Here is a 9,963-nt window from a genome sequence, read left to right as displayed (position 1 = left end):
TATTGTAGCTCTCCAATTGCCTGAGGTATTCCAGTCTCAGTCATGTCACAAATAAGACTGCAAATTTAAATTCATAGAAAGTACGATGGTGGTTTTGGATGTGAAATTGAAAAGTATTGAGAAATGTCTAAATGATACTTAAATGTTGTATGAATAAATTCTGTTTCTATTACTGTATCAAAATTGTCTGACTTGTTCTTAAATTTGCCTTCAAGCTGCTTAATTCACAATATTAGGAAATTGTTTAGCCATAGAATATAGAAGTTGATAAATGCAAGTTTATCCAAGCACAGTTATCTGTCAAAGAACCAAAATACTAATCAACACACTATACAAAGAAACAAGGATTCAATTACTGTCATACCAAATTTTAAATAACAGTTGAAAATGGTTTATCTCTGGCTTTTGACTGAATTAAATGTTTCTATAGTGCAATGGCCATTTGCTTGATGCCATTGTCTTTGTTTATTTTCAGTTATAACTAATCTTATGTTTTTCCAGATCAGATCATCATGACAAATATATAATTTTTAATTCAGAAATATATTTCCATTGAATTCAGCATTAAGATATTGCTGATGATATGATCATGATGACATGCTAGCACAATAACATATAATTAATACATGCTCTGCACAGGTCTTGTGCAAAGTTCTTTGTCGATACATTTTACGATACGATATACTATACGATAGAACTTTATTTAACCCAGGGGGGAAATTGATCTGCCAACATAAAAAAACACAAAATATGTGAAACATGAAATTAAAGTGACAAGTAGAAAGGCTTGGGGGGTTGTGCTTTCCCATCACATTTAAGTAATTACTTGGTCATATTTCTTGCTTATTTGTGGTCCATTGCCATTTATAAATTGGCTTCTGTGTTTGTCAGTAACTATAATTCAAAAACTGATTCCTCCATTGCAAAACTGTTTTGGAGCATCTTGAGTTCATAAAAAGTTCAGAGATAGGTTCACATTTTTATTTGTAATTCTTGGCTTCCAGGCAAAAACTATTCTCCATCTACTCGCAATTCTGAAAAATAATGTAAGAAATGTAAACATAAGTAGGAAATCCAGATGCACCTTATTATTCAATAATATCACTGCTAGCTCTCCACCTCCACTATATACTTTTAGTCTAAATCCACATCCCTGAATCCTGCAGTGTTTGAAAATCTCTTGATATGTGTGGATATCCATCACACTACGGCAGAGAATTAGAAAAGTTTGTAAACAACTGAATAATTAAATTTTTCGTAAGGTCCCAATTTAATGCCCCCCCCCTCGGCCCAGAGCCTCGTAGGCCTGAGCTTCGCGGACCAGAGCACCTTGGGTCGGAGCCTCACAGGCCGCAGCTCGGGCCTCGCAGACTGGAGCCTTGTGGGTCGGAGTTGGACCCTCATGAGTCAACGAAGCTTGCGTCCAATGGCCCCTGTGTCTGTGGAGCCCGTGGCTGGGGTCTGGGTCGGCACCACAAAGGCATCCGGAGAGGACCCGGCAGTGTTATTGGAGGGGTTGGTGTGGTGGTCGATGATGGCGCTGATGGACGGACGAGGGCGGACAAGTGGAAGTGAGGATGTCGCAGCTGGGGGAAGGAACAAAAGAGGATCCGGCATGGGGGGAAGGTCGTGAGGGAAGGGGAAGAGCAATGGACATTGGTGGAACCTGTGTGGGGGGAAGGCTGTGAGCGAGGGGGAGGGGGGAGACAAAAGGGAACCTGGTGTGGGGGTTCTTTGTAACTTTGTAAGCGCCCTTTATGGATGATTATTTACATCGTTGCAGGCAAAGGGCCTGTTCCTGTTCTATGTTCTATTTTAAATGCTGGCAGGGATTGACAGGTAGATACTGACAGTTGGGGAACCTACCATTTGAATTGAATTGAATACTTTATTGTCACATTATTTACATACCTTGGGTATGCAAGCAAAGTGCTCACTTTGTAGCCAAAAAGTGCCAGTACACACCTTTAATAAACATACGTGTCACATGGACGGAAAACAAACATAATAACTTTTAATTTGTTAGAGCTGCCCATGATTAATTTAGAGGTTTTCAATACAAAAGGCAAATATTTGGAATATTGTAACTTCTGATTGCCCCAGTACATGAAGGATGAGGAGACTTTGGAGTGGGTGCAGAGGAGGTTTACCATGTTACTTCCTAGATTAGGCTTATCTGCTATAGGGAGCGGTTGGACAGACTTGGATTACTCGTTCTAAAATGCCGGCAGTTGCCATGAGACTTGAATGAATGAATGAATAAGTTTATTGGCCAAGTATTCACAAACAAGGAAGTGTTTAAAAGTATATACGTATAAGTGTATAAAAGTATATAAAAGTATAAAAGTATATCACGAGAGGCATAGATAGGGTAGATACTTTGAACCATTTTCCCAGGATCGAAAAATGAAATACTAGAGGGCATAGCTTTAAGGTGAGAGGCACAAAGTTTAAAGGAGACGTGCCGGCAAGTTTTTTTACACAGAGTGTGGTGACTGCCTGGAACACACTGCTAGAAATGCTCTTTCGGCACAGACATTGTGGGCTGAAGAGCCTGGTCCTATGTTGTACTGTTCTATGTTCTATTACCAAAGGCTATAAAAGAGAAAAAGAAAAAAGGTCCCCTTTACTAAGCCAATATAAGAATAAAGAAATATGGGGTTTTTTTTGCAGGCATCAGGTAAAAAATATGTCCTCTTCAGTACTCACTCATCTTATTGCATCATAGCTAATATCAACAAATCAAACATTACTTGCTGACAAAACAGACCACTCCAGTCATATTGACAATGATACCCTTATATCCAAATTAGGCTACTCTCCAGATAATGCAATTATATTCCCGGACACTGCGCAAATTTTATTAGTTCTTAATTGAAGATTCTTTTTTAAAAAGAGGTTCGTATTTCATCTGTCTTCCCCAAACAATATCTTTCAGTCTTTTTTTGGACAGTTGGCTTCAGAATTAAATTATCTGAATCAGACCATGGTATATTACAGATGTTTAATTCATCTAAATATAATCATTTATGGGCTGTTAACTTTCCCGATAACAATGCATCAAGTACTGAACACAGAGCTTAGATTATATGGTAACTGGATTAAATATCAACAGATATTCCATGAGACAGAAATGGAATATGGGTTAGGAAAGTAAAGAAAGGTTCATAGAAGGAGTGTAGGGTTATGCATGAGATTTAGATCCAGTACGATTTAAAATTAATAGTGCGGAAAGGCAAAATGAATGCCCAGCAGTTGAAGATCTACTCTCTGAGATACAATTAATGCACGTTGAACGAGCAGGTCTTACTTGCCCTATTGAGCAACATAAGGTGGCACAGTGGCACAGCTGTTGCCTCACAGCTCCAGTGACATGGGTTCAATCCTGACCTCAGGTGCTGTCTGTGTGGAGTTTACACACTCTCTCTGTGACCACCTGGGTTTCTCCGTGGGTGCTCCAGTTTACTCCTACATCCCAAAGATGTCTGGGTTTCTAGGTTAATTGGCATCTGTAAAATTGCACCGAATGTGTAGGCAGTGGACGAGGACGTTGTATAACATAGGACTAGTATGAACAGGGAATCAATAGTTGGAGTGGACTAGGTGGGTGGAAAGGCCTGTCTGCATGCTGTATCTCTAAACTAAAAAAACTAAAATCTTCATATATCCAGTACCCGTACATGCAATTACAACATAGAACTGTACAACACAGGGACGGGCCATTCAGCCCATAATGTTTGTGCCGAGCAAGATGCCAAGTTAAACTGATCTCACCTGCCTGAATATGATCCATATGCCTCTGTTCCATGCACTTCCATGCGCCTCTCTGAAAGCCACTCAAATTCTATTATCGTATATGTTTCCTCCGCTACCACCAGCAATGCGTTCCAGGCCCCTTCTACTCTCTGTGTACCCTCTGAATCAGAATACAAGTAGAGATGATTACTGCAAAGAGGATTGGTGATGGTGCATGTCATGTAGAGAAGAAAGGCAAGCTAGTCAGGCATTGCATTTGGGGCAATGGCTGATGCCACTCATAAGAAAGATTAATTATGCGTTGGTCCTTGGCATTGATGAGAATTTGAAGCAATACTCCGTTTAATTGTTAGTACTATTTATAATTTGTGGGAAGATTTATGTCTAAGTAGATGAATAGAACTATACAGCTGTAATCTTAAATTGATTTTAAACTGTTCAACTAAAGGAAGTTGGTAAATTATAACCAAAATTGGCTATGCAAAAGAGAGCAGAGGATAATAGTGGAGGATTGTAATTGCAATTAGAAGCCTTTCACCAATGGCATATCACAGGGCCTTATTGTTTGTTAAATATATTATGGATTTCCAAGTTGAAAGTAGGAAGGTTTAGGTTTATTAATGTCACGTGTACCGATATACAATGAAAAACTTTATTTTGCATACTAGTCAAAAGACCAGTTATACCAAACATAGATACAATTAGTTCAAACTCAAGTACAATAGAGCGCAGGGGAAGGTAAAGATAAAGAGTGCAGAATCTAGTTCTCATGATGCTTCTGTTTTATGTTGTATGCGTCACTGGAGACATACCACATTTCCTCAGTCTCCTCAGGTAGTACAGGCGTTGGTGTGCCTTCTTGGTTATCGCATCAATATGGTTGGTCCACAGATTATTGGTAATATTAATGCCAAGGAACTTGAAGATCTCAACCAATTCCACATCTGCATCATTGGCGGTAATTGTGGCATATACTTCACCATGCTTCCTGAAGTCAATAACTAGCTCCTTCATCTTGCTGACATTATTGTCCTAACACAATGTTCTCTATCTCCTTCCTGTATGACATCTTGTCATTGTTTGTGATTCAGCCTACCACAGTACTATACATAAATACAAGTCAAACTCAAGTATAATACATAGAGCAAAGGGGAAGATACCAATTAGAGAATATAGTGCATCAGTGATGGTCGCCGTCTGCAAACTTATAGATGTAATTAGAGCCAAATATTGCTGGATAGTCATGTGTAATGAGAGTAGGGGACTAAGAATGCAATATGGAACAAATGTACAATTAGTAAGTTTGCAGATGACACAATTAGTATTGTTCAGTGAGGAGCACAATCCTATATGGTATTGGTCAGCAGGTAAGTTGGGCAGAGTAATGGCATATAGAATATATTTCTGGCAGGTGTAAGATTTATTTTGTGAGGACCAATAAGAGGACACTAGATATAGACTTATTATTATCGTGTATACTGAGGTACAGTGAAAAAAATGTGTTTGACATGATTTCCAAAGACCAGATATACCATACATAAATACAAGGTCAAACTCAAGTATAATAGATAGAACAAAGGGGGAGATACTGAGTGGAGAATATAGTGCAATGTCCACATTGTGGTAGAGGCGAATCTGACCATCAACTGATGATCTCCATTGCATATCCGCATGCCAGACTTGGCCTTGCCAAACCCTTATATTACTTACACTCAAACTGCTTCCACTCCTCTTGCAAGCACCCACTGACCTTCTCACACTAGTTTCTACTCTACGATGTCCCCTTTACTTCCCAACTACCCTATATCATTCCCACCGTCTCCCAACCCTATTCTATCAAACTCCCCTGTAACCCACCATTACACCATTCTCCCTCATGCCCCCTCTGTTCCTCTTTTACTTTCTATATAGCCCCATTTCCTCCCTCCTATTTGGCATGCCTCTGTATTTCCCTCATGCCCCTCTGCCTCCAATCCATCTCCATCACCAAACCCAACCTCTCTCTCTCTCCTCTCTCCCTTCCTCTCCCCTTCACACCCTATGTGAGCGGAGGGACGAGACTGGCCCCAACTCTGCTGCAGCAGACGGGGATGTTGCCGGGTTTTCGTTCCCGTGTGTCCGCTGCCTTGTTCCGCGGCCCCGCTCCACCGGCTCCGTGTGTGGGCGTTGCTGACCCATAGCTCATGATAGTGCGGCCCACAGGGGGAGATGGGGTGGATGGGGCCATGGCCGGACTGCGCTGACTCCGGGGGAAGAGTGGGGTCTGTCTCGAGGGATGCGCTCCTTCGGCCGCTTACACCTTGGTGCTCGGGTTCAGAGCAAAGATACTAGAGCATTTGGTTCAGAGCACGCAGTCACCCTCCACAATTATTTACAGTGCAATAATTGACCATTTTGAGGTAAGAAAGTACATGTTTTGTGTGTTAACAGTTTATCCCGGAAGCTGCCATGTCCTCCAGACGGATTGAGCTGCTCTGTGCGTCACGCCCTTTGACTTAATGACCTTGTGTGCAAACCCCCCCTCCTACACCTTCACTGAAATGCTTCTTTAACCTTACCCCACTACATCCCGCCCTCACCCTGCTCTCCAAATCTTCATCTGTCCCCTCCCTCCTCTTCTCCCACCCACCTCTCCCCCCCTTCTCATACACATCCCTCGCCTCTCCACTTTTCCTACTCAACCCTCACACCCCCTCCCTTCTCCCACCCACCCTCACGCCCCCTCCCTCTCATCCCTCAGCTCTCCTTGCACCTAACCCCCCCCCCGCCCCCCCATAGATACATAGACAATAGGGAGGTTGCACGCCGTCGAGGCGCCGCGAACCGTGACCCGTACTGTTGCCACGCAACGCCAACTGTCGTACATGCCATGAACTGCAGGTAAGCACTTACCATTGTTTCCAGCGTAGCGGGCCCGTTAAAAACTGCCGAAATGGTCAATTATTGCACTAAATAATTATGGAAATTGGGGTAAGCGTGAGACATTTAACCTACTTCAGAATTCCAAAAGTGAGAAGAAATTACACATAATGATAGAAAACTTACACACACCACTCGTAATGGCCCTGTCTCACGGTACGAGTCCACCCACGAGTGATCCCGAGTGAAAGAAAAAAAAACCACACTCGTGGTTGTCTACGAGATGCCAAGTTTATGTTCACGAGTTTAAACGAGTTCCCACGTGTATGTTTAAGTTTGCCGTTTACTTCTCATTTCTTCGATGTGCCAAGTTCCTTTCCCGAGTTACTCTTGAGCCAACTGTGAATGAAGGTCTGTTTTAAGTATCAAATAGAGGAGCTGGACAGCATCTCATACAGTAAGTATATTCTGATTCAGTATTGAAAGTTAATCAAGTTCAGAACTTAAAAAAACTAGGCAGGATCTCGGCCCCACACTTGCTGCCATTGTGCAACAAGGAGGCGGTGACGGCGAAGCAACAGTGTTAAAGAAGACAGCTGCATCCTGCGGCTTTGAGTTAAAGATAGAATTTAGCGCGACCGCATCTATTGATATGACCCACAAAGGGAAAATGCGCACTGTCCAGTGCCAGAGCTAGGCTGGGATCATTCTCTGCTCTCATCTCTCTGTCTGTGTGTGCATTAGCAGGGGGAAGAGCGGTCTACCTCGCTGGGGCACAAGACCTCTGCCGCCCCTTGCAGCCATCAACGTTTGTTTCTTTGGTGCGCCTCATCTGCCCTGCTCCCACCCCAGCCCTGCCCCAGCTCTTTGCCCCATTCTCTTGGAAATGTCGCTTCCACCACTATAACGAGGAGGGGTCCGGCTGGCTGGCTTGGTGGGTGAGTGGGTGGGCAGGGAGGGGGAGTGGGTACAAACCACAGAATCCATTTCTCAAAAGTCCGTCAGAGGGGGGAGGGCATATGGGGGGGGGGGGGGGGGGTGACTTAGTACGGGGGACAAGTGTAGGAGAGGTGTACTGACTGTGTGGGCAGACACTTTTGGTAGTGATTGACCACCAGTCTCAAAAGCCACTGTGTCTCCTTGTCCCTGGGTGGTGATCAAACAGCACAATACCCCCTTCCCTCCACGCCAACACGAAGGGCAATGATCCCAAGGCTTTAGCGTCAGAAACAGCGAGCCGGCGACAATCACCTGCCATAATGCAAGAGAGATCATGCACTATTGTCGGTCTCCTTTGCACGTCGGAGTCAGCGGGCACGCCGGCTCTGCCACACCATGGGCCGCTGCCAACCAAGCCACCCGTCCACGTCCACACGCTCGGGTGAACAGGAGCTGAGACTGGGAACTGTACCGCCCTTGCCCCCTCCCTCTGCAACTGCAAACAACCCCACTCTCCTGCTCACCTAACCCACCCATCCCTTATCTCTGGGTATTGAAGGCGCTTCTGGTCTGCAGTGTGCAATAGTCAGCAAAATACACTGCATCTTTAGAATGGAAAAATACAAAACATGTCAATCCCACTGGATAGGCCTTAGTCATGGTGCTGTACAACATGGAAACAGGTCCTTCGGGCCAGTTTGGCCGTGCCGTCCAAGTTGGCATCTTGGGGTAGTGCTATTTGCCTGCATGTGGCCCATAGCCCTCTAAACCCTTCCCATCCATTTATCTGTCGTTAATAACCTCAATAAAATTCCTGCTTCAGTTTCCTGGGTCCAACTCAGAGAGAAGTCTCCCTCCCTTCCAGGGTAATCTTCCACTGTTTATAATGCTCTCTGCATGATGAAGTCCTCGACAGTGAACCCTATGGGCAATCACTACCAAAGTGTCCGCTCACACAGTCAGTACACTTGTCTCCCGTACTAAGTCCCCCCAACCCCCCCCCCCCCTTCCCCCCCCTCCCCCCCCCCCCCCCCACCTCCCACCTTACCCCCCCCCCCCCAACTCCAGTCCCATCCCGACCCCCTGGGAAACTGAAGGGCGCGACAATCAACTGCCACGGATACAAATAATGTCATACACAAGAAAGGGCAGATGGTAGTTGACAAAAAGTGAACACAAGGTGCTGGAGTAACATAAAGACGCAGCATAAATTTGGAAACGTCATCCCGTCACCCATTCCTTCTCTCCAGAGATGCTGCCTGTCCCGCTGAGTTAAAGATTGCCCACGGGGGTAGACTCAAGAGTCACTACGGTAAACTCACGGGCTACTGCATTCTTACAACGAGTTTAAATGTTTCAATTTTTAACTTCAAGAGTAAATTTCACTCGTGGAAAACTTTAAACATGTTTGAAAAATTTCAAGAGTTAACAGGTTTCACGGGTACCTGCCGTTAGCACCACGAGTCACTAAGTTGCGTCCATGAGTTCCGATGTTCCCGCTACATTAATTGTACGTGATCACCATGAGTTTAATTTGTTTTAAACACGGGGTCACTCGTGGGGTTTAACTCTCTTTTGAATGCATCCAGTGAATCGGCTGCCACTGCCTTTGAGGCAGAGAATTCCACAAACTCACAATAGACAATAGATGCCATTCGGCCCTTCGAGCCAGCACCGCCATTCAATGTGATCATGGCTGGTCATCCCACAATTCTCTGTGTGAAAACATTTTTCCTCATCTCAGTTCTAAATGGCCTACCCCTTATTCTTAAAATGTGGCCCCTAGTTCTGGACTTCCCTAACATAGGGAACATGTTTCCTGCATCCAGCATGTTCAATCCTTTAATAATTTTATATGTTTCTATAAGATCCTCTCTCATCTAAATTCCAGGGAATACAAGCCCCGTTGCTCCATTCTTTCATCATATGACAGTCCCGCAATCCCGGGAATTAACCTGATAAACCTACACTGTAGGGATGTTACAAAACTTACCTTCAGCGGCGCTGCAGTTCTGCCACTGGCCGTGTGCTCGACTTTGGCACCTTTGAGGGGGGGACGGGGTGTTAAAATGCGTTTTTTTTCCTACCTGTCCTGGATATATTTTCTTGGAGTGCAAGCTTTTGCTGAAGAATTCTTCCGACGGCCGTTCTGTGAATTTTTTTTTTTAAATCGCCCGACAATTTCAATACTGGAGTAATTTAAAAATCAGCTTCTAAAGCCATCAACGCCGACAACGGGAACGGATTTCACGTACGGGACAGGTAAAGGAAAGCAGTTTATTTTACATATAAACGTGCTTCTTAGGATGCCTTTAATCCACATTTTACATTGTGAAACGGTGATTTAGGACCTATACGAACTGGCCGTATTTTTCCTGCTGATATGGGGTTTAAATTCACCGCAACCGC

The 9,963-nt window shown here is 44.2% G+C and overlaps 1 long non-coding RNA gene across 1 annotated transcript; it reads right to left on the bottom strand.

Annotated features, from left to right (window-relative positions):
* Positions 1-682: 682 nt before the first annotated feature.
* On the bottom strand, positions 683-4,248 carry LOC129709111 (uncharacterized). Its single transcript, XR_008725464.1, has 2 exons — positions 3,775-4,248; positions 683-1,034 (listed from the first exon to the last, which is right to left on the bottom strand). It is a non-coding gene; the product is annotated as an uncharacterized LOC129709111 (long non-coding RNA).
* Positions 4,249-9,963: the final 5,715 nt, after the last annotated feature.

Source organism: Leucoraja erinacea, chromosome 2, assembly GCF_028641065.1.
Source record: "Leucoraja erinacea ecotype New England chromosome 2, Leri_hhj_1, whole genome shotgun sequence".
Classification (NCBI taxonomy): domain Eukaryota; kingdom Metazoa; phylum Chordata; class Chondrichthyes; order Rajiformes; family Rajidae; genus Leucoraja; species Leucoraja erinaceus.
The sequence above is the reverse complement of the archived record's forward strand: the minus strand, read 5'-3'. Positions and strand labels throughout refer to the sequence as shown.